The sequence below is a fragment of the Cynocephalus volans genome, chromosome 8 (assembly GCF_027409185.1).
Source record: "Cynocephalus volans isolate mCynVol1 chromosome 8, mCynVol1.pri, whole genome shotgun sequence".
Lineage (NCBI taxonomy): Eukaryota > Metazoa > Chordata > Mammalia > Dermoptera > Cynocephalidae > Cynocephalus > Cynocephalus volans.
In genome coordinates, this window is record NC_084467.1 from 156,190,178 (window position 1) to 156,214,553 (window position 24,376).

The window sequence follows — 24,376 nt, forward strand, 5'->3', positions numbered from 1 at the left end:
TCAAGCTATGAATACATAAAACTTGGGAGAAACAATCCACCTCAGAAACTTTATTAAAATTAAAAGCTTCTGTTCTGCAGAAGAGACTGCTAGTAGTATGGAAATCCAAAGATACAAATAACTATTAAAACTCAACAATAAAAAAAGCAAATAACATGATAAAAAAAAATGGCCAAAAGATTTGAACAGACACCTAACCAAAAAAAAAAAAGATATACAGATGGCAAATATGAGTATTAAAAATGGTGAACATCATAAGTCATTAGGGAATTGCAAATTAAAGCAAAGATATACCACTAAATACATACTAAAGTGCCAAAAATTCACAATGCTGACAACAGCAAATTTTGGCAAGGATGTGAAACAGCAGGAACTCTTAGTGATGATGGGAATGCACAAAGGCTCAGTAAAGTAAGTTAAATGGTCTTCCCGTGTGATTCAGCATCATACTCACTGTACTTACTCAGATGAGTTGAAATTTATGCCCCCACAAAAACCTGCACATGGATATTTATAGCAGCTTTAAGCACAATTGCTCAACTTGGAAGCAACCAAGATGCCCTTTAATAGATGAATATGATAAACTGTGGTATTCCAGACAATGGTATATTATTCAGCCAGGAATCAGCTATCAATCCATGGAAAAACATGGAGTAACCTTAAATGCATATTACATAGTGTACACAGTGCAAGAAGGGTATTTGAAAATACTGTATGATTCCAACTGTATGACATACTGGGAAAGGAAAAACTATACAGATGGTAAAAAGATCAGTTGTTGCCAAGGGTCTGGCAGGGGGCGAGGGGAGGGAGGGATGAAAAGATGGGACACAGGGATTGAAACACAGGGCAGTGAAACTATTCTGTGGATATGACATCACACATTTGTCAAAACCCATAGAACGATACAAAACAAACAGTGAGCCCTAATGTAAACTATGAACTTTAGTTAATAATAATATATCAGTGTTTGTTCATCAATTGTATCAAATGCACCATACGAATGCAAGATGTTAATAATGGGCGGGAAGGGTGCAGGGGTATGCGGGAGATATTTTTACTTTCTGCTCAATTTTCTGTAAATCTAAAACTGCTCTAAAAATAGTCTATTAATTAAAGAGCAAATTGACACAACAAGTCATTTGCTTTATTTTCTGAAGGGTCGAGATAAATACTTTCCCTAAAATTAATTTAATTTCTTCTTTCTATAACAAAAATTTAAAAACAATTTAATAAATTTAGCAGTGCTCATTTGGGCTGTGAAAGTAGTTTCAACTCTAGATATCCACTATGAGTAATTTTCTTCTCACTATTTCAGCACAAAGTTGAAGAAACGGCATATCTGCTTTTATTTTCAACCGTCAGTTTATTTTTGGCATGCAGATTAATTTTTCAGTAGAAATTTACACACACATGAAAAGACGTATGGTATAAATTTGCATTAGAAAGCTCAAGGTTCGTCAATTACTATATCTATGATGAATATATACTAGCAATTAAAACTTTGCCCGATTGCAGCTGGGGTTATCACAGTCCTTATCTCCAGGACTTCTTCTGTGGATTCAGAGAGACAGAGCATATGATCTACTTAGCGCAGTGCCTAGTCTTATGGGAGGGGAAAGGAAATCCACCAGACTCTGACTAGATTCTGTGTGCAAATGCAATAAAATTCTGTAAGTCTGAAGGGGGCTTTTGAAAATTCTTCCTCCTCTCTCTGTCCACACCATTTGGAGTGATCAGGATCTTCCAGTAATACAACCTGTATGTCAAGGATCCAACTGGAAATCTTTGCACTTCACTGTGTACATATCAGGTCACTCTTAGCGTGAATGTGTGTGCCAGGCATATTAAGTATGCCACCATTTTACAGCACATGTACTGTGTGCCAGAGGTTGTCCATAAATTACCTGTAATCTTTACAAGAAGTGAGGAGATGAGGCTTACAGAGATAAAGTCACTTGCTCTATTTCACACAGCCTAGAAATGACAGACCTCATAGTTAAACCCAACCTGCCTGCCTGTTTCACCAGGCTGCCCTGCTCTTTTTATAAGGCACACGTGAGAACGGCTGCAGGCTGGAGTGTGGCACTGCAGAGCAGTGCAGCTGCCCTCGGGCATGCAGTTCCAGGAGCCCTGCGGCCCCGCATTGTTCCTGGTGCAGTTGCGGATTGACTTAAAAGAAGGCCATTAATTTGCCAAACTCAGCTCATGGAACCTGTGACCACAGACACAATAGTCACAGAAATGAGAAGTGTCCAGAAGTTTCCACTTGCACGCATTAATCAGAGTCAGCAGAAACTGGTACCTTTTGTAGGTGTGAAAAGCTATAAAGAAACATCTTGTTTTGCAAAGGAGTTAGTGCTGCTTAAAAACATGGTGTTGGGTGCCACGGCAAAGCTCTTTAAAGCTGTGAATGATGATGCTCCATTAAGAATGACTGAGGCTTCCAGTTGAGATGGTGGAATAGACAGTCCCCAGCATCACTCTCTCCCACAAATCAACCAATTTACAACTATTAAAAAGCAACGACAGCCAAGCTGGGACTGCTGGAGCTCAGGGGAAGAGGAGGAGAGACCTACGGAGTGCATGAAGCTGGGAGAAGCCATGATGAGAGACAGAAAGAGCAGCTCTGACCATTTTGATCCTGACCACTTTAAGGCTGGCCTTGGTGAGCACACAGAATAGGAGCTGGCAGAAGCTGCAGCTGTGCCCTTCGGATGAAGTTACTTGGAGGCGGCAGGGGAGGAGAGGGCGTTGGCCCCCAGGCCAGCAAGACCACTAACAGGGTTCCTGTGGACCCACATAGGAGCGAGGAGCCAAAACAACCAAAAAAAAAAAAGGAGTGACTCAGAGGCCAGTGAGTCATCACAAGGGCCTAGCGCATGGCCTGTCCCATGGGGAGTGTTGGTAGTATGGGTGGTGGGGGAAATGGGCCCACCAGGGGAACACTGAGGTACAGCAAGAACAGCTGACCTGCCCCCCAATCAGCACAGGCCCACACAGTGGAGACCGGTCAGGAATACAGATCTGCAAGGGGTGCAGTTTGCTGAAAGTCTCAGGCCAAGACCAGAGTTTCTACACAACCCAGGTGCACAATATCTCACCAGAGCCCGAAGTACCTATAAAGTCAATCATTAAAACCTGAGCTGCACAAAAAGCCTTCCCCACAGAATCAGCAGCAAAGCAGCAATTTAGCTCAACCACATGGCTCAAGTGCTGGTCCCCATGGGAAGTTCCCCCATTTTAGAAGTAAGTAAAGGACAACAAGTTAGTTCCAGTGCAGAGTTTAAGTGGTGGGAACAGCAAGTAATCCAACACAGAACTGAAATAAAAAACAAAATACCCAGAGACCAGAGACAAAGTTTGATATCAACTAGTAAATGTTAGTATTGCCAAAGGTCTCACATCACCAAAAACACCTATAAAACCTAGAAGGACCGGAAGTCCCCTGGGCTACCAAGCAAAGGAGGGGAGAGGGCTGGGGGCGTCAGCCATGTCCCCGACACCTGCACCCAGCCCAGTGACGACCACCAAACTACCACAGGAAGCACCCTGGGCTTCCAAGCTGGGGCTGTGGGGGGCAAGGGCCTCAGCCATGACCCCCTGACATCTGCACCCAGCTGAGCATTGACCAAGATAATGCCTGAAGCCCCCTGGTCTCCCCTGCAGGAATGAGGGGGGTGCCACAGGCCTCAACCCCACTCCTCCTCCTTCTTCCTCTCACCCTGTTTCCTTCCCTTCCCCTGTCTCCCTCCCAACCGCTCTCCAACATCATCATAGAATGTAAAAATATATATATTAATAGATAGATAAACTTAAAAAGAAAAATTTTTTAAAAGGCACATGGTTAAAAGAGGTGCTGTGGAGAAAAATGAGGATCTAAGGCCAAGAAGTAGTCATTCTAATAAAGATGACAGGGACAGGGAACTTTTAGTCAGGTTCACAAGATGAAAGATCTTAAGTAAGTAAAATGTGTTAGGACAGAGATGGTGACTGGCCAGCCCCGATCCCTCTGGAAACAGAGCAGGATACAGAGGGAATAACCTGCTGGGGAACTGAGTCAGCTAAAGTTAGAAGAGAGCTTCCTGAGTGGAGTCGCGAGGCTCTTCCTTGGTGGCCGTTAGAAGCAGTTTCAGTGTCACTCTGGAGCGCTGTGCTGTGCAGGGGATGGGGGCGCAGCAGCCGAGCTCGTTTCTAATCTTGCTGCACAGATGGCTCTACGCACGGCTTGTCCTGTCTCAATTTCCGTATCTGGAAAATCAAGAACAGTAGCCAGATGGGGAAAATGATCATTCTGAGGACACAATGAAATCACAAACTGTGAGTTCCTGGCACAGGACAGGTGCTCAGTGAACGTTGGCTCCATCCCTGTCCCCACGTTGCAGAGGCGTTTGCAGGGTTTCTCCGGATCTTTCTCTCTCTCCAGTTAGTTCTAAGACTGTGGAGAGAGAATGAGACGTTTGGCCCAAAAATAAATTTTAAAAATATAAAGAACACCAGAAAAAGGTGAAGGAAAATTTTTGAAAAAGTAATTTGTGTAAAGAAGATACAGAGCACGGAGGCTGACGGGAATGGAGCCTGGAAACCACAGCAGAGACGCCGTAGCGCCGCCCGCGGGGGCGGGGACAGGATCGCGTGGCTTCGGGAAGAGCCCAGGGCTTCCTGCTGCCCCGGGCTGGGTTCCACCGTGACGGGAGGAGGTTCCTGAGCGTCCCCACGGCCTGACGCTGTCCCGGAGCTTCCCCGGCTCTTCCCAAGCTACAGGCGTCCCAGGAACTTGACCTAATTCAACGTGCTGGTGTTTTTTAAACACACAAAACGTGATCTACAGAGAAGACTGATGACTCGGTGAGTGCCCCAAAGCCTCAGGGGACCTTCTCAGGTGGCACAGGCGCCTGAGGACGCGGTGGCGGTGGGTGGGGCCGGCAGGTAACGTCTAAGCGGGACGCTCGGCGGAGTGGCTTCCCTGTGCGCGAGGAGAGGGCTGCAGGCCAGGCGACAGCGACGGCAGTGGAGTCGATCGTGCGGAGCGTGTCTCAGGTGACACAACGTCTCCGCTTTCCTCCTGGAGCCGTTCCCCGCGGAGCGCAGTTGCAGCGGCGACTCCGGCAGACGCCGCAGCCCCGTGGCCCCCGCGCGCCGGCCGCGCTGAGCGTCCGTCCCGGCAGCAGCGCCGCTGCGTCCTGGGAGCTGAGTCAACGCGGCCGTCGCCACAGGCCGCTGTCGCGCTGCCGTCGCGGGCCTCGGCGTCACGTGTGCGCGGCCGCAGAGCGTTCCCAGAGGCCGTGGAGGGACCTGCACGCAGCAGCTCCAGCTCTCGGTGGACACAGGAACAGCGCGCGCGGCTTCCCGGCCTGAAGTAGGTGCCCAAGGCCGGTGCGTCGATGAAAACAGCGCAAACCCGCTCTCGGTCTCCCAGTCCCTGCTCAGCTGCTGCCCTCACCTTCTGAAAGAATCTACTCGTTCCTACAGTTTTAACCGATTCTCCCCAGTGTTTCCCACTTCCCTCTAGAATGACCCGGGTGAGTTTCTGCAGCGGTCTGGCTGCCCCGGGACGCAGGCCCTCGGGGACCAGACCCCGACCAGGGGTGACAGGAGGGGCCCGAGTCCTCCTCCCGCACTGGGCGCAAATCCTTCCTCACAGATGAGCCTGGCAGCGTCTCTCTCCCCTGCCACAGTGTCTCACCCTATTTACACCCAGATCCAAGGAAAAGCCGTGACACTCTCTCCCAGGGGCTCATAACTTCCCATCTGTTCTGCGGTATCAATCGTCACCGCTCTCTGGAGTATCTCTAATACCTTCAAGTTTTTCTTTCCCCTGACTCCTCCTTTCTGGCTCGAGACATTCTCCATCAAAAAAAAAAAGAAAGAAAGAAAGAAAGAAAGAAAGAGAGAAAGAGAGAGAGAGAGAGAGAGGAGAGAGAGAGAGAGAGAGAGAGAGAGAGAGAGAGAGAGAGAGAGAGAAGAAAGAAAGAAAGAAAGAAAGAAAGAAAGAAAGAAAGAAAGAAAGAAAGAAAGAAAGAGAAAGAAAGAAAGAAATGTAAACCATCTCTCTTCTTAACGTACTGTGCAACTGCCCCCTTCCTTCCACCGTCAAGCTTCCAGGAGGACATAACTATCACAGGTCTCAATCATTCTTTTTTGTTTGTTAAACAGCTTTATTGAGATATAATTCACATACCACACTATTCACCCATTTAATGTGTGAAACTCAGTAGTGTTCAGTATATTCAGATATATCACCACTGTCGGTTTTAGAATATTTTCATCACCTTAAAAAAGACACCACACACCCTTTAGCTTCACTCCACTACCCCCCAGCCGTCCCCTACAGCTCTAAAGAAACTTTCCATCTCTGTAGATTTCCATCTCTATAGATTTCCTCATATGGACGTTCATATGAGTGGAGCCGTGTCATACATGGTCTTTGGAGAGTGACTTCTTTCATTTACCATATGTTGTCTTCAGGTTCATCTGCATGGTCAAACGTACAGTACTACGTTCCTTCTCGTGGTCAAATAGTGTCCGATTGTAAGCATATGTCACAGTATCATTCCTCAGTTGGCAGATATTTAGGTTGTTTCCACCTTTTGACTATTAAGAATAATGCTATTATAAACATTTGTGTGTAAGTTTTTGTATGGGCATGTTTTCATTTCTCTTGGGTTTATACTAAAGAATGGACATCCAGGGTCATATGGTAATTCTATATTTAACCTTCTGAGGAAATATAAGACTGTTTTCCAAATGTCATTTTACATCCAAGTTCAGCACTATACGAGGGTTCCAATTTCCCCACTTCTTCATCAATATTTATCATTACCTAGTAGGTATAAATGGTATTTCATTGTGGTTCTGATTTTGCTTCTTTGATGACTAGTGATGTCAAGCATCTTTCACGTGCTGATTGGACATTTGTGAATCTTCCTTGAAGAAATGTCTATTTACATCTGTTGCCCATTTGTATTTGTTTTTATTTGGGCTATTTGTCTTTTTAAATTATTGAATTGTAAATATTCTTTATATAACCTGAATATTAATCCCTTACCAGATGTATGATTTGCAAATGTCTTCTCCCATTTTGTGGTTATCCATTTATTTTCTTGATGGTGTCCTTTGATTCACAAAAGATTTTTTTATTTTGAAATGCAATTTATCTATTTTTTATTTTGTTACTCATACATTTGATGTCATAGCTAAGAATTCTTTGCCAAATCTAAAGTAATGAAGACTTCCCGGGCCGGCCTGTGGCTCACTCGGGAGAGTGCGGTGCTGATAAAGTAATGAAGACTTACCCCTATGTTTTCTTCTAAGATTTCTATGGCTTCAGCTCCTACATTTGGGTTGTTCATCCATTTCGAGTTAATTTCTGCACATTGTGTGAGGTAAGTGCCCAACTCCATTCTTTTGCGTTCGATATCTAGGTGTACTGGTATCATTTGTTAAAAAGACTGTTGTTTCCCTTATTGAATGCTCTTGTGACAATTGTCAAACTTTTTTAGAGCATAGATATATGGGACCACTTCAGGATGCTCAGTTCTACTGCATTAATCTCTATGCCTATCCTGTGCCAGTACCATGCTGCCTTGATCACTGTTGCTTTGTAGGAAGTTCTGAAATCAAAAAGTGTGAGTCTGCCTGCTTTGTTTTGCTTTTTCAGTTTAAAAAAAAATCTTTTAGGGGGAACAGGGACTATTCAGGCTCCCCTAAAATCCAATATGAATTTTAAAATTACTTCATCAATTTCTACCAAGAAGTCGTCTGGGATTCTAATAGGGATTGCATTGAATCTGTAGATCAGTGTGGAGAACATTGCCATCTAGACCATGTTAAGTATTCCTATCTATGAACATGGTAAGTGCTTTCATTTATTTAGATCTCCAATTCCTTTCAACAATGTTTTGTAGATTTCACTACGCAAGTTTAGTATTCATTTTGTTAAATATATTCTTAAGTATTTTATTCTTTTTGATGCCATGGTAAATGCAACTGTTTTGTAAATTTTATTTTCAGATTGGTCATTATAAATGTATAGAAATGCAATTAATTTTTTATATTGATCTTATATTATGTCAAACTAATTTATTAGTGATAGTTTTTAGTGTAATGGATTAAATACTGAAAAATTAAGCAAAAATTCTAATAAATAGTCATAAGTTTACAGCAACTGAGTGAACACTGACTCAAAAAAATGCAACTAAAAGCAACTCAGCATAGGCAAGAAATGAAGGCTAAGGCAAAGTTGTAAATGTTCTAACTAAGCATTGAAACAGCACAAAGCCAGTCTGCAAAGACTGGGAGAAGTTTCCTTCCTTCCTTCCTTCCTTCCTTCCTTCCTTCCTTCCTTCCTTCCTTCCTTCCTTCCTTCCTTCCATCCTTCTTTTATTTTCTGCTGTTGTTGTTGTTTTAATTTTTATTTTTGGCTCTAGGTGTTCAAGGAAATATCTGTCAAATACTAGCTGAACACAAGCTAAAGGAACAGAGACTTCAGAGATCACACATAACAGAGAATACACATTTTACAAAAATAGCTTTAAAAAGTCAATAAAAACAACAAAAATCTCTGAAAAGCAACAAAAACAAACTCTGAAAGGGGAAAATCTTATATTCACAATTAACATATTATAATATTCAAACATCCAGTTTTTAACAAAAAATTACGAGGCATTCATAGAAACAAGAAAATATGGCTCATCCACAGAATAAATTAACAGAAATTGTCCATAAAGAAGCACAGATATTGGATTTACTAGACAAATGTGTTAAATCAACTATTTTAAATATGCACAAAGAGCTAGAAGAAACCATGACCAAAGAGATAAAGGACAATAGGAGAACAATGTCTCAACGATATTAATAAAGAGAAATTATAAGAAGGAACAAAAGAGAAATTCTAGAGCTGAAAAGTATAATAATTGAAATAAAAAATCCAGCACAGGGTTTCAGTAGTAGATTTAAGCAGGAAAAATAAAGAATCAATAAACTTGAAGACAGTCAATTGACATTATTTAGTCTGAAGAGGAGAAAGAAAAAAGAATGAGGGAAAATGAACAGAGCTTGAGATCTGTAGGACGCCATCAAACTTTCCAACATATGCATAATAGGAGTCCCCAAAGAAGAGGAACAATAAAAGGAGAAAGAAAGAATATTTGAAGAAATATCTGAAAACATTCTTAATTTAATGAAAAGATATAATGTATCTGCACATCCAAGAAGCTGAATTTCATAAAGAATAAATGCAAAGAGATCCAGAATGAGACAGAATGTAATCAAATTGTTAAAAACCAACACCAAAGAAGAATCTTGAAAGCAGCAAGAGAGCAGTGACTTGTCACATACAAAGAATCGCCAATAAGATTAACATCCTATCTCATAGTGGAAACCATGGAGGCTTGAAGGAAGTGGAGTGATGTGCTTAAGGTGCTGAAAGAAAACAACTGTCAACCATAAATTCTGTATCCACCAAACCTACTCCTCAAAAATGAAGGAGAAATTAAGACATTCCCAGATCAACAAAAACCTAAGGAATTCATTACTAGTAGGCTTGCTTACAAGAAATGCTAAAAAGCGTCTTTCAAGCAGAAATGAAAAAACACTAGACTTTAACATGAAATTATCTAAAAAAATTAAGAATACTGGTAAAGGTAACTACATAAGTCATCATTATTGTATTTCTGGTTTGTAACTTCTCTCTTTTTCTTTCTATGATTTAAAATAGAAATGCATAGAACAAAAATTATAAATTAATGTTAATGGCCACGAGGCATCCAAAGATGTAATTTGTGACAACAACAAGATAGACGTGGAGGGATAGACATGAATAAGAGCAGAGTATTTGTACATAACTAAAACTAAGGTGGCATTAATTAAAAATAGTTGTTCTTTTTTTTTTATTTTTTTTTATTTTAAATTTTATTTTGTCGATATACATTGTGGCTGATTATTGCTCCCCATCACCAAAACCTCCCTCCCTTCTCCCTCCCACCCTCCCCCCAACAATGTCCTTTCTGTTTGCTTGTCATATCAACTTCAAATAATTGTGGTTGTTATATCTTCTTCCCCCCCCCCCCGGTTTGTGTGCGTGTGTGTGTGTGTGTCTGTGTGTGTGTGTGTGTGTGTGTGAATTTATATATTAATTTTTAGCTCCCACCAATAAGTGAGAACATGTGGTATTTCTCTTTCTGTGCCTGACTTGTTTCACTTAATATAATTCTCTCAAGGTCCATCCATGTTGTTGCAAATGGCAGTATTTCATTCGTTTTTATAGCTGAGTAGTATTCCATTGTGTAGATGTACCACATTTTCCGTATCCACTCATCCGATGATGGGCATTTGGGCTGGTTCCAACTCTTGGCTATTGTAAAGAGGGCTGCGATGAACATTGGGAAACAGGTATACCTTCGACTTGATGATTTCCATTCTTCTGGGTATATTCCCAACAGTGGGATAGCTGGGTCGTATGGTAGATCTATCTGCAATTGTTTGAGGAACCTCCATACCATTTTCCATAGAGGCTGCACCATTTTGCAGTCCCACCAACAATGTATGAGAGTTCCTTTTTCTCTGCAGCCTCGCCAGCATAAAAATAGTTGTTCTAAGTTTAAGCAATTAGTTGTAATTCCCAGGGTAACCACTAAGAAAATACAGTTATGCATTCTGAAAAATGTGTTGTTAGGCAATTTTGTATTTGTACAAACATTGTATAATGTACTTACACAAACCTAGATTTTGTATAGTCTAACTACACCCCTAGGCTGTATTGCAGACCTACTGTAATCTTACAAAAGCACTGCTGTATATGTGGCCCCCGGCTGACTGAAATATCATTATGTAGCACATTACTGTAACTAAAAAATATGCAAAAAGAATTCAAATATGGAGAAGGAAATTAAAATGGCACACTACAGGAAAAAAACAAGCACAAGAAAAGGCAGACATGGAGGAATTGAGAAACAAAAAAGATATAAGACATATAGAAAACAAAAATCAAGATGACAAAAATACCTTCTTTCTTAACAGTAGATACTTCAAATGTAAATAGACTAAACTCTCCAAATAAAAGCCAGGGATTGTCAGAATGGAAAAAATAACATAATCCAAATATATGTTGTTTACAAGTGACTCACTTAAAATTCAAAGACCCAAATAGGTTGAAAGTAAATAAATGAAAAAAATATATTCCACGCAAATAGTAACCAAAAGAGAGCTGGGGTGGCTATACTTGTATCAGAACAAAAGAGACTTTATGTCACAAATCGTAACAAAAGACAAAGAAGAACATATATATTGATAAAAAGATGTCTACTAAGAGTATATAACAATTAAATAACAACAGAGCCCCAAAATTCACAAAACAAACTCTGACAGAATTGAAGGGAGAAAACACTTTCTATAATAAAAGATGTATGCTTCAATATCCTACTTTCAATAATGGACAGAACATGGAGATAAAAGGTCAGTAAGAAAACAGAGGACTTGACCACTATAAACAAACTAAATCTAACAAACACATACAGAAAATTCCACCCAATAATAGCCAAATACGTATTCTTCTCAAGTGCACATGGAATCTTCTTCAGGATAAACTATATACTAACCCACACAAAAAAATCTCAGTACATTTTAAAAGATTGAAATTATACAAACTATCTTCACTAAGCACAATGGAATAAAACTAGAAATCAATAACAGAAGGAAAACTGAAAAATTTACAAATATATAGAAAATTAACAATACAGTATTGAACAACCAATGGGTAAAAGAAGAAATCACAAGGAAAATTAGAAAATACTTAAAGGCAAATGAAAACAAAAATACAAGATATTAAAACTTACAAGATGCTGCAAAAGCAATGCTTACAAGGAAATGTATAGCTATAAATGCCTATGTTACAAAGGAGAAAGACCTCAAACCAATAACCTAACTTTACACCATAAGAAACTAGAAAAAGAGGAGTAAACCAAACCCACAGATAGCAAAAGGAATGAAATGATAAAGAATAGAATGGCTATTAGTAAAATAGAGAATAGAAAAACAATAGAGAAAATTAATGAAACCAAAAGTTGTCAATAAAAAAATCAGCAAACTCAGCAAACCTTTAACTACGTTAACTAAGAAAAAAGAAGAAAGACTCAAATTACTGAATCAGGAATGGAAGTGGGGACGTTACTACTAACGTCACAGAAATAAAAAGGATTATAGGAGAATACTATGAACAATTTTATGCCAAAAAATTAGATAATGAAGAAGAAATAGAAAACCTGAAGGAGTAGAAAACCTAAGACAAGTAGAGATTGCATCAGTAAAGTAAAACTTCCCAACAAAAAAGCCCAGAATCATATGGCTTCACTGATGAATTCTACTCATTACCTAAAGAAGCATTAACACCAGTCCTGAAACTTTTCTAAAAAATTGAACTAGAGGGGACACTTCCCCAATCACCTCATGAGGCCAGCATTAACTCGATACCAAAGCCACTTATCACAAGACAGGAAACCAACAGACCTGTGTCACCTATGAATATGGATGCCAAAGTCCCCAACAACATACTCTCAAACTGAATCTAGCAAAATATTAAAATCAAATGAGGTATGTTCCAGGAATGCAGCAGTGGTTCAGTATATAATGATGTAATACACTTTATTAATAGAATGAAGGGAGGAAAACGTAAGATCTTCTCAATTAATGCAAAAAATAAAAACACCTCTTGACAAAATTCAACATCTTGTTGTGATTAAGAAATCACTTAGCAAAATACAAATAGAAGGGGATGTTATTAACTTGATTAACAATATTTATCAAAAACCCAGAGCTAACATCATACTCAATGGTGAAAAATTGGTAGCATTTCACCTAAACTCAGGAACAAGACGAGGAAATCCACTTTCACCACTTCTGTTCAATATTGTGTTGGCAGTTCTAACCAGAGCAATTAGGTAAGAGAAAGAAATTAGAGACATCCAAATTGGAAAGGAAAATATAAAACTACTTACTGACAAATAACAAGATCTTATATATAGAAAATCCTGAAAAAATTCACCAAAATCTATTAGAGATAATTAACAAATTTAGCAAAGTTGCAGCATACTAGATCAAGATACAAAAGTTGGTTGTATTTCTATACACTAGCAATAAACCATCTGTAAAGAAAATTGAGAAAACAATTTTGTTTACAACAGCATTTGAAAAAATAAAACACCTAGGAATAAATTTAACCAAGGGCATGAAAGACTTGCACACTGCAATTGTTTCACTACAAAACATTGCTGAAATGAATTAAAGACGTAAATAAGTGTAAAGATGTCCTATGTTCATGGACTGGAAAACTTAATGTTGTTAAGATGGCAATACTCTCTATAGATTCAATACAGATTTAATACAATCCCTATTAAAATTTTAATGCCCTTTTATGGAGAAATGACAAATCCAATTCTCAAATTCATACAGAATTGCAAGGGACCTAGAATAACCCCTCCCCCCCCAAAAAAAATACTGAAAGAAATGACTTAATGCTTCCTGATTCCAAACTTACTGCAATTCTAGTGATTGAAACAGGATGGTACTGGCATATGGGTAAACATGCAGACCAATGGAATAGAACTAAACAGCTCAGAAATCAACCCCTACGTCTAAGGCCAATTAATTTTCACCAAGGACACCAATGCAGTTGAAAGAGGAAAAACACTCTCTTGAACAAATGATCCTGGAACAACTGAATATCCATGTGCAACAGAATTGAAGCTGAGCTCTTACTTCATGCCATTTACAAAAATTAACCAAAAATAACCAACAACCTAAATGTAAAAGCTAAAATTCTTAGAAGAAAACATAGTAAATTTTCATGACCTTGGATTTTGCAATGTATTTTTACACATAAAATCAAAAGCACAAGCAACAATAACAACAAAAATAGATAAATTGGGCTCCATCAATATTAAAAACTTTTTGTGCATTAAATGACATTATCAATAAAGTGAAAAGACAACCTATAGAATGAGAGAACTATCCTGCAAATTATATATCTGATATGGGTCTACTAGCCAGAATACATGAAGAACTCTATGACTCAGTAACAAAAAGCAAACAACCCAATTTAAAAATGGGCAGAAGACTTGAGTAGACATTTCTCCATCTATTCAGCATTTCCCCAGTGCCAGTTATATCTACTCCATACACGCAGGTATGTGAGGGAGGAAAAGAGAACCAGGGAAGCTCAATGTGCAGGAAAAAATTAGGGCATTGAGAACACAGAGGAGGGAGCACTGGGAGCAGGAGCCGCACCTGGGCTGGGGAGGTGGGATCTGTGGAAGCCTTCTCAAGAGAAACTGTTGCAAGGAGTCTGAGTGGAAATCAGAGCTGAAGGAGGAGGCTGGGGGATTTAATGTACAGCATTTAGTGTAGAAGAAACAGCATGTGCAAACGTGACCTGGTGAAGAATCCTGGTGTGTCAGAGGGGTGTCAGGAAATTCTAGGTCAAAGTGCAAGAAGGAACAGGCACAAACGCTTCCCTCTCGAGTCTTTTCTTGCGTGTCTAAAATGTCTCTATTGTACTTCTACTGTTAAGTAGAACTCAGATGACTTAAGACACTTTGTTGAAGGGACTAGTTCCAGTAGTGTTTAGCTGCTCAGTGAACAGCTCCAAATCTCAGCAGCATAATCCAAAGAAAGCTGATTAACATACCTTTCTGCACACAAACCATGACATAGAATTTACAGTGGAAATTAAAGGAATTCATTTACAGCAGCCACGTCAAAGATTCAAGGGAAAAGCTCTGAGGATCTCGAGTTCTTCCTCTCTCTCTACAGCTTCCTGCATTCCAGCATTTAGCTCCACAAATTTCTGATTGCTTAAAGTGGGAGGGTAAATTCAGTCCCTGTTGTTCTTTCATGGCTAAAAAATATTTTTAAATTATGGTTTTACCATACAGTGGAATATTGTATAGTTCTGTAAAAAGAATGAGGAAGCTCTCAGTAGTGATACTGAGCCATCCTAAGGTATACAGCTAATTGGAAAAAAAGCAAGTTTCATCAGAGTCTAGCCCAGAAAGAAAATGAAAATATATTTTCATGTTTTCTTGTATTTACATAAAGATGCCCTGGAAGTTTATAAAAGAATTACAAAAAGTGGTTATTTCCAGGTGTGTATGTGGGAAAATGGATCATGAGGCAGTGTGAGGTAAGAATTTTTACCTTCTGCCATTTGACAGTGCTTGGACAATTTGACCCATGTGAATGCATTACCAAATCAAAAAATTTTAAAAATTAATGTCGCTGATTATCCAAATGGAAAACAATGAAAGTCAATTTCTACATCACACCATTCATAAAAATTAATTCTAGGTAGAATAAAGACATACAAAAAACAAACATAAATGTTTAGAAGATTATACAGGAAAATATCTTTACAAATTTAGAACAGTAAGATATTTATTAAACAAGACAAAAATGTATAAATATTAAAGAAACACTTGATAAGTTATATCACATTCAAATTTAAGAATTTAATTTTCACTTAATCAATTTACTTATGTATGTTGATCAAAAAACAACAAAATCAATGAAAAGAGATAAAAACTGGGAAAATATTTTTATCAAATAAAACTAATAAGGAATTTGTAAGCAGAATATATAAAAAACAAACTTCTATGAAGTATAATGAAAAGACAAATAGCCCAAGAGGAAAAAATGGGCAAAAGCCTTGAACTATCACTTAACGGAGGAGGAAACATGAATAGCCCGTGATTACATGAAAAGATGCTTCACCTGGTGGGAACAGGGCAGGACAAATGAAGGCCACATTGACGTTCCATTTCACTCCCCCCAGACTGGCAGAATATTAAGGCCAGCTGGAACCGAGTGTTGGTGAGGGTGTGCAGGGAGGCAAACTCTCACCCACTGCATGTGAGAGTGCAGATTGCTGCAAGCACTTGGGAAAGGTCTGGAATGCCTTGGTAAACTTGAATATTCTTCTATCCCATGTGCTGGCAACTCTGTTCTTAGATACATACCCTGAGGAACTGTGGCACAGGCATGCCAAGAGACAGGCCAACATCAGCCACAGTGACACTGTCACACAGCTGGGATCAACAGCTCGTGAAGGGAGCCCTGTTAGCGAGAAACTGGAGTCAACCCAAACATCTGGCAACGCGTGACGTGCATCACTAGTGTCAGGGAGTACCATAGAGCAGTGAGAGGAGGTGGACGGAGGGAGGGAGGGAGAGGGGGCGGACGGAGGGAGGGAGGGAGAGGGGGCGGACGGAGGGAGGGAGGGAGAGGGGGCGGACGGAGGGAGGGAGGGAGAGGGGGCGGACGGAGGGAGGGAGGGAGGGAGAGGGGGCGGACGGACGGAGGGAGGGAGAGGGGGCGGACGGAGGGCTTCCCCGTGGCCTCAGCAGAGCCGGGCAGCCCCGCGCAGCTGCGCCAGTTCAGGGCGAGGGGTGACCGTCCTAGCTCCCTCGCTCCTTGACATGATTGGGACTTTGGTCCGGGCTGGTCCTTCAGCTCCCTGGAGAGGGCAGGCGGGGACGCCGGCAGCATGTGCAGCCTGGGGCACAAGCCCTCGGTCCTTCGAGCTAAGAGGACGCCCAGCTCCCCCCTCGCAGGGGCGGCGACACGCGTCCCGTGCTGTGCGGTACCGATACGGGCGAGGTCTGTCCTGCCTCCCGGAAGCTGCAGTACCAAGGGGCTGGGTTGGGGACTGGTCGGAAGGTGACGGAGACGGGCGTGGACTGAAGGAGACGCAGGAACCAGCGGCTGGAGGGGCGGACCCAGCGGGAGCCCCGGGCCTCGGGTAGGCGTGGGGAGGCCGCCGCCCGCGGGTGACAGGGTCGTCCAGACGCCCCGGCAGGGCAGCGGCAGGAGACGGCGACTTCCCTGGCTTAGGACTGCGGAGGCCGGGGAGCAGACGTGCGGACGACGCACGCAGTCTCACTGCGGTGCCATCCGTGACCTCCAGCCCCGCCTCCCCCGCCTCCTGCCGGCCTCTGGGCAGGGCAGGTGTCCCGGACCGAGGGCAGCAGGCGGGGTCACCACCGTGCGGCGGCCGTCCACCAGCCCGCGAGCGGGGAGGCACGTGGTGGCAGGTCCCACACGGTGGAGTACTCCTCAGTCGTGAAAAGGGATGAGGCCTGACACCTGCTGTGGCGTGGGTGGCCCTGAAGACACCAGGGGCAAGATGCCAGCCAGGGAAGCCCGCACCCTGTAGGACTGCGTTTATAAGACGCGTGCGCAACACGCAGGTCCACACAGGCAGGAAGGAGACCGGCAGGTGCAGGGCTGGGGCGCCGGTGGGTACACTTGGTGACAGTGGCACAACTTTGTGAAAGTACTGAAAAACGCTGACTTACACACTTTAAATGGGTGAATTGTGTGGTACGTGAATTATATCTCAACAAACTTGTTACTGAAAGAAACTGAGGCCACAGACATGAGAACAAAGCCCACAGTGGGGATATATATATGGGCTGCTGAGTAAATGGTTTTCTTTTCCTTTTTCTTGTTGTCCAGGCTTCGCTAGCACAGTGATCTCTTCCTTCACACAGGGCAGTGCTAAGGACCTCGATGGCTTTGCAGGGCCAGGGGCTGTTGGTGGTCAGTCACGCCCTTCTGCGCATATTCATCACCAAACCACCCCTCACAGTTCCCCCAAGACACACAGGGTTAGGAACAGTATAGGTATAGCGACGTAGGTATCAGAACAGCCTTCTTGAAATAAAACTCTAATTTCAGGACAGCTCCCTAGACCTCCATTCTGAGCAAGCGTGCCCCGCATCCATCTCATTTGGAGTCTGTGGAGCTGCCTTGGTGCTCAGAGGCTCACAGGGGTGATTTGGGTTCCGTGCTTTGTCACGTTGCCTGGGTGGGATAGCGCACACCCTCCCAACACCCCTTACTCCTGGTCTGCAGCACTCACCACTTCTGACATCCTGGTCATTGTTGCCTGCCTGTGGAATGCCAGCCCTGTGAAACTGTAGCTGGGCATCTGCTGAGAGCTTACAACGGTGTCTGGCACAGGGTGGGGGTTTAGAGATACCTACTGAGGGAATGACTAAATGCACCATCTCTGCATTCTAGCAAGCATGTTTCCAAATGTCTCAATGGATGCTGCAGACAAACCTGGTAATATGAAGTGTCTGTACAGAAGAAAGAGAGATGTCATTGACATCTCATGCTAGCACTGACACTCAGGTGTTTTCTGTGCATGCTAATCTATTACCTATACTATTAACACAGCAGCTATTCTATCTACTGGAATGCACGATAGGAACCTTGTAAGTCATATAAGGCTGGTCTGGGGATCTCTGCTGCATTTAGCTACATTTACTGTGCTCCAGACGTGCACTGTCTCATCGAATGCTCCCCACAGTCTGTGAGAAACACACTACTGTTATCCCCGTTTTGGAGATGAGAGAATGGAGACTACAGGTTAAGAGCACTTCCCTGGGTTCCACAGCCAGTCAGTATCCGGAACAGGTAACTGCAGGTGTGTCTGCAGTCTGGAAGGAGGAGAATACCTGGCCCATTTTGCAGGCTGCCATCTCGCAGGTGCCTCTGACTTCCAGTTGTCGTAGCTGACCAGGGCTCCAGATGTACCTGGGCAGCCCACCTGTCTTCTCACCTCCGGGTGGCCTTTGCCTTCTTTCCTTCCTGCCTGCAGCAGGAACTTCACTGTTTCTTAGAGTTAAATGGCTCTGGTCCAGGCTCTGTGCTGGACCACACAGTGGCCTTTGGCAGAGTGATAAGGACAGCCCAGAAAAGCTCGAACCCATGCCTCCACTTCTGCTTTCCATTCTGCTTCTGGAACATCAACCTCGCCCCTGCTGCGCGGTTTCTGAGAAAACAAAACCTACAACCCCAGCAGAACGTGCCCTATGTAACCCCTTGCAAGTCCTGAGCTGGCACCCAGACTTCAGGGTGTGAACGCCTCTGGGCCCACCGGCTGGATAAAACTTTAGTTCTCCGACCCTCCCTCCGAGTGACACTTGGTTTCTCGGAGGCCTGTCTGCCTCTGTTCCCCCAACAAGCGGAGAGAGACCCCCGCCTGCTCCTCCCCAACGCAGCGGCCCCACCTGCAGCTCCCATGCCAGAAACTCGCCGTCCCCTTCCAGTTCTCCACCTGCCACCTCTCCCAGAGTTCCCATGCGTGTGCGCCGTCTGAAGTTTCTCTTGACGCTTTCTTGATGCATAAACGTGGAAGAATAAAGGGGGGAATTCAGAAACACGTGATCAATACATGAGTATTACAACCCTGATTTACTGTCACGGTGTTTTCATTACGGATGAATTAAGTGTTGTGTTAACTTCCTAGAGCTGCCATAGCAAAGTACCACAGACTGGGAGGCATAAATAATGGAAACTTATTGGCCCACAGTTCTGGAGGCTGGAGTCCAAGATCACAGTGTTGGCAGGTTGGTTCTTCTGGAGCCTGGGAGGGAGGCTCTGCTCCAGGGGGGTGGTTGTCTCCTCTGGCCTGTGCCTCTGCACATCTTCTCTCTGCATGTCTGTCTGTCCACATTTTACCTTTCATAAGGTCCCCAGTCATATTGGATTAGAAACCCCCCAACAGCCTCTTTTCAACTTGATTACCTCTTTAAAGATCCTGTTCCTCCAAATAAGGTCACATTTTCAGGTACTGGTGGTTAGGACTTCAACACATCTTTCTGGAGTGACACTATTCTGTCCTTAATAAGTATTGATAACTAATCCTCTTTGGTTTGGCTGTGTCCTGCTTCATTTAGAATCAGCTTTGGGGCACAACTGAAAGAGCCATGCCATCAACCAGTCTGTCACACACAGACGTGACCAGAGCCTGCAGTCCTGCCCTGCCACTCGCTGCCTGGCCTGTGGCTACTGGCTCAGAGGCTGGCCATAAATCAGAATGGAGGAGCCACTGGATCACTGACGGCTACCCACAAGGATGGCAGTTACACATGGATGAGGAAAAGATAGTGCTTTCGGCTCTTTCTGTAGATACGAGTGATTGTCTCATTCTGGTCAATGGATACTTGTGAAAACAGCATTAGCACCAACAAGCATCAAGGCTGGAAAGATATTAAGCATTTCCATAGATCTGAAAGATCCATCATGGGATAGTCATGACTTTTTCCACTGCGAGACTTTCTCGTTTTCTTAAAGTTTATATATTTCTTCAAAGGGAGTCCCAGGAGGAGCTTTTGATGCAGCCTTGCAATGAGCCCTAACCCTAAGCTGCCACAGAGGAGCAAGACCTCGTAGGTCCTAGGCACCATTCCCGGTGGTGACCCCCAGCTGCGTGGGAAGCATTTGTTAGTGAGGCTTTTTGAAGCCTCTTCACAGTAAAGCCGCACTGAATGTCCTTTGTGCTGTGTTTTCTGGGCTGTTTTACACTGTTTTCTGGGAAGTCATCCACTGACAACAGGATTGCTTTAGAGAAATGATCAAAGAAACCATCGCTAATGGTATGGGCTTCATTTCTGAGCAGCAATAATAGGCCTTCCAGTCCGCGGTATTGTAGGAAACTGTAAATAATGCTGTGTTCCTTTGATCACCAGCTCTTAATTCTGATCTTATTTACTTTTCAGAAACAAGCACTTGACAACAATGGTAGGGATTCTAAACCACTTATGTTGGTAGAAAATCTGTATTTTAAAATGGTATTTTAGACTGTATGCATCTACAGGTTTGCCCTCCAACTGAACTGTTACATTTTTTGAAACCATGTAAATGTTTTTGGAACTGTACCCACAAAAACACTGAAGTCTGGAGAGTCAAATTCCCCTGGCAGGGACTGTGACGGGCAGAGCAATTCCCAGGGGCCATAATGTTGCTTTACCTTTTAGTTTCACGCATGACATATAAATAACCCTCTGAACTCTGATCAGTTGCTGCTTTTGTAAATTCTCAAGCCCATAGGGAATTCACGTGCCTTCAGAACGTTGTTCCTGTCGTAATATGATGAACTCTGAAAACGCTTTGTTAAAACACGTGTAATGGTTTCACGTGTGAGGTAAACCATAGCATATAAGCCTACGCCGTCCTGATTGGCCCTACCCACTTCTGTGACACTGCATTTCTGTTTTACAGTAGGATGCATCAGCCACTGCTGCAAACACATCTTTGTAAAAATTGGGCAAGTTTGTCTCTATCTTACATTAGAGACGGGGAATACATTAAACTCACCACTTGCTGTCCTCTGAGTGAGAACCCAGTGAATCTTGGTCCCACCCTTCTGGAAAACGACAAAACCCAAAACACCTGCCATAACAGCAGTGTGGTGTTTGAACCTGTCCCACCCCTCAGCCGCACCCATTTAAAGCATATGTTATTTCCTTGCAAGTCTTTGTATGCCGCATTGTATTCGTGCTATTTCAAGGCAGAAAATGGCCAGGTCTCCGGGCTGTGAGTTTGACATGGTGAGATGATTTGTGGTCTGCCTCAGACAAACAGCCAGCCCCGCAGGTGAGTGCGCTCTACAATCAGGTGCCTTCTTGTCCCCCAGGAGCAGTGTGAGGAGGGGAGCTCCACGCCGGCGTGCCCACAGCCCCCAACCACCTCAGGCTGTCACTCTCTGCATGCCAGCCAGCTCTACGTCGACAAAACAGTCCACTGTTGCCCCCAACACCAACTTTATCTGATGTGACCCTAGTCTATGACAGGTTTATCATGGAAGGAATTCCAAATTAATTCTTAAAAACAAAAATACCACCAATCTACTTCTTAACAAAAGACAAACGTGCCATCAGGTGAGAGCTGGAAATGGGAAGGGAGATGGTGTCCGCAGGTCACCCCGATCTGCGGGGCTGTGTCTCACTATGGCGAACCAGATCCACAGCAGGTCCAATGTCACTTAGGAATACCTCAGAATTTTATTTTACTTTTTATAGCTGAGTGAGTGAAGTGAGCAGGCACAGAAAGAAAAACACTGCATGATCTCACATGCGGAATCTAAACAAAACAAAACCCCAACAAATAAAAGGGGTTCTCATAGAAGTAGAGAGTAGAATAGTGGTTACCAGAGGCTAGGAGGGGGGATGGGGTGGGGAGGTGGGGGAAGTGGATTAAGGGGTACAAAGTTACAGGCAGACAGGAAGAATAACTTCTGGTGTTCTAGGCTGACTAGAGCTAATAATATTATATTGTATATTTCTAAATAGCTAGAAAAGAGGATCTTGACTATAATCATCAAAAATAAAAATGTTTAGATGATGGCTAGTGAATCGTTGTACAATATGTACATGCATCAAAACAACACACCATACCCCACAAATATGCACAATTAGAAAAATAAAAAATAAATAAAAGTAAAAAATAAAAAAAAAAGAATACCTCCAGTGGCCTCCAGACTTTTTGTTGCACTGACATTTGGATGTGTAAAAACTGTTCAGAATAACTAGACCGGGATAACTAGTCAAACACACATTGTTTAACTCACCATCCTGGGAGCTGATCCTCAGGGCTCATGTTTACAGTGGAGAAGAAGCTTTGGGAAGGACCACCATGATTTCCCCCAAATTCTGGTGTTCAGGGATCATTTGCAGATTTGAAAACATACAGATTTCTTCTGAGGTCAAAATTTGCAATGACAAAACCCTCTAAGGTGTTCTCTACTGCTGTTTTCAAAAGACCGAAAAGAGAAATCTTGTCTTCATGAAAGGATTCCAGTCTAATCAGGCAGACCCATGACGTTGGCATGAGCGTCTGAGGGTCAGAGTGGTTGGCTGGATGGGTTCCCACCTCACACAGAATCTTCAGAGATTCACCGACCCCCACTTGCCATGCCACGAGATGCACTAGTATAAACCCCACCATGAAACCCAAACAAGCAGAACATTGGGCCAAGAATCTAAAGAGGGCGTTGTGTGACTCAGTCACCCACAAGTTACTGAGTAAGCTTGATCTCAGCTCAACATGTGCAAAGCAGGACCACGAAGCCTGAAACCCGGCAGCTCAGACACACGCTCTGCAGCCACCGTGGCCACTTCTCAAACAGCGTGGGCTCGCCCCATGTGCACGTCGCTGTAAGTTCAACCCCTGAGAATCACATGAAACAATGGTTCTCTTGGCCACAAATGATCGTTTTTTCCAAGTTTACAGCACGTTTGCTTCACAGAACCCACATTAGTGAACTCACTCTCAAATATGGGAAAATGTGGTAAACATCTCCCCTTTGCTCCAGGCGTGCATTCCAGCCATGGAAGTAAATACATGCTCTGAGTCAAAATAAAACAATGCGAAGGACATGAAACAAACTTAATGGGGCCACCATTATGCTGTGGTGTCTTGGCTTGCATATGCTTTTGGCTTAGGGATGTGATAAATAGATAAACGATAGCCCTGAAAAGCAGAGCTTATGAGCAAAACTAAATCGAGACATTCTGAGGCCACACGCTACATCCCTACATCGGGTATAGGATGCTTCGTGCTGTGAAATAACATTATCGAAGGGAGAAACACCTTTAATGTGCCACCTTGCATATCAAGTGAAAGACAGTGAGAAGGAGAGACCAAAGATGGGGAAGGACGGATGAAGAGGAAACAGTCAGGGACTAGAAGAGCAGCGGACTCTCTGGCTGGGAACCTGTCCCGGGGCAAAGCCCCTGTCGCCCGCTTTCCCAGAGGCCCTCACTCTTCAGTTAAGCTCTTGCTTAAAAGCCAAGATTTTCTTTAAAACGATGTCTCCACACCAAAAGGAGCAAGTGTGGTTTAGACGTACCGTGAGCTACGCGTTTGTTTTTTCAAGCATACCCTACCGTGGGGGTTTTTCTGCTACCAGCCAAGACTGACCTGCAGAGCATCTTATTCCTAAAGAGAAAAATAATATTTTAAAAAGTCAACTAGCCATCAATTATATCAAGAGCATTATTTTAAAAATTTTATTTATTTAGTGTTTCAATTTGAAACCACTTTGGACTTACACACGAGCTCCACAAATAGCCTGATGGATTCCTGTTTCTGCTTCATTCAGCTTCTCCAAGTATGAGCATCTGTAACCACAGCACAATGGTCAAAGCGGCAAATTAACAATTAACAACAATACTATTAAGTAATCTGTACACTTTATTCAGCTTTTCCCAGTTTTCCCACCAATGCCCTTTGGTCCAGGATCCAGTCCACGATCACACTTGGCACTGGGTGTGTCCTGTCTGCTCAGGCACCTCCAGTCTGGGATGGATCCTCAGCCTCTCTGTGTCTTTCGTGACTTGGACACTTGTCTGGTAATGCTGTGGAATGTTTCTCAAATGTTCTGTGGGTTGTGTCAGGAGAATCTGTGGTTCTAAGAAATCACATTTCCAGACAGCGCCATGTCCCCAGGACGTGGGCTGGGACTGAACTTGCAAGTGGCCGCTGGCTCCTGCCTTGGATGTGGGGACCCTGCGAGCAGGACAAAATGCCCAGACCC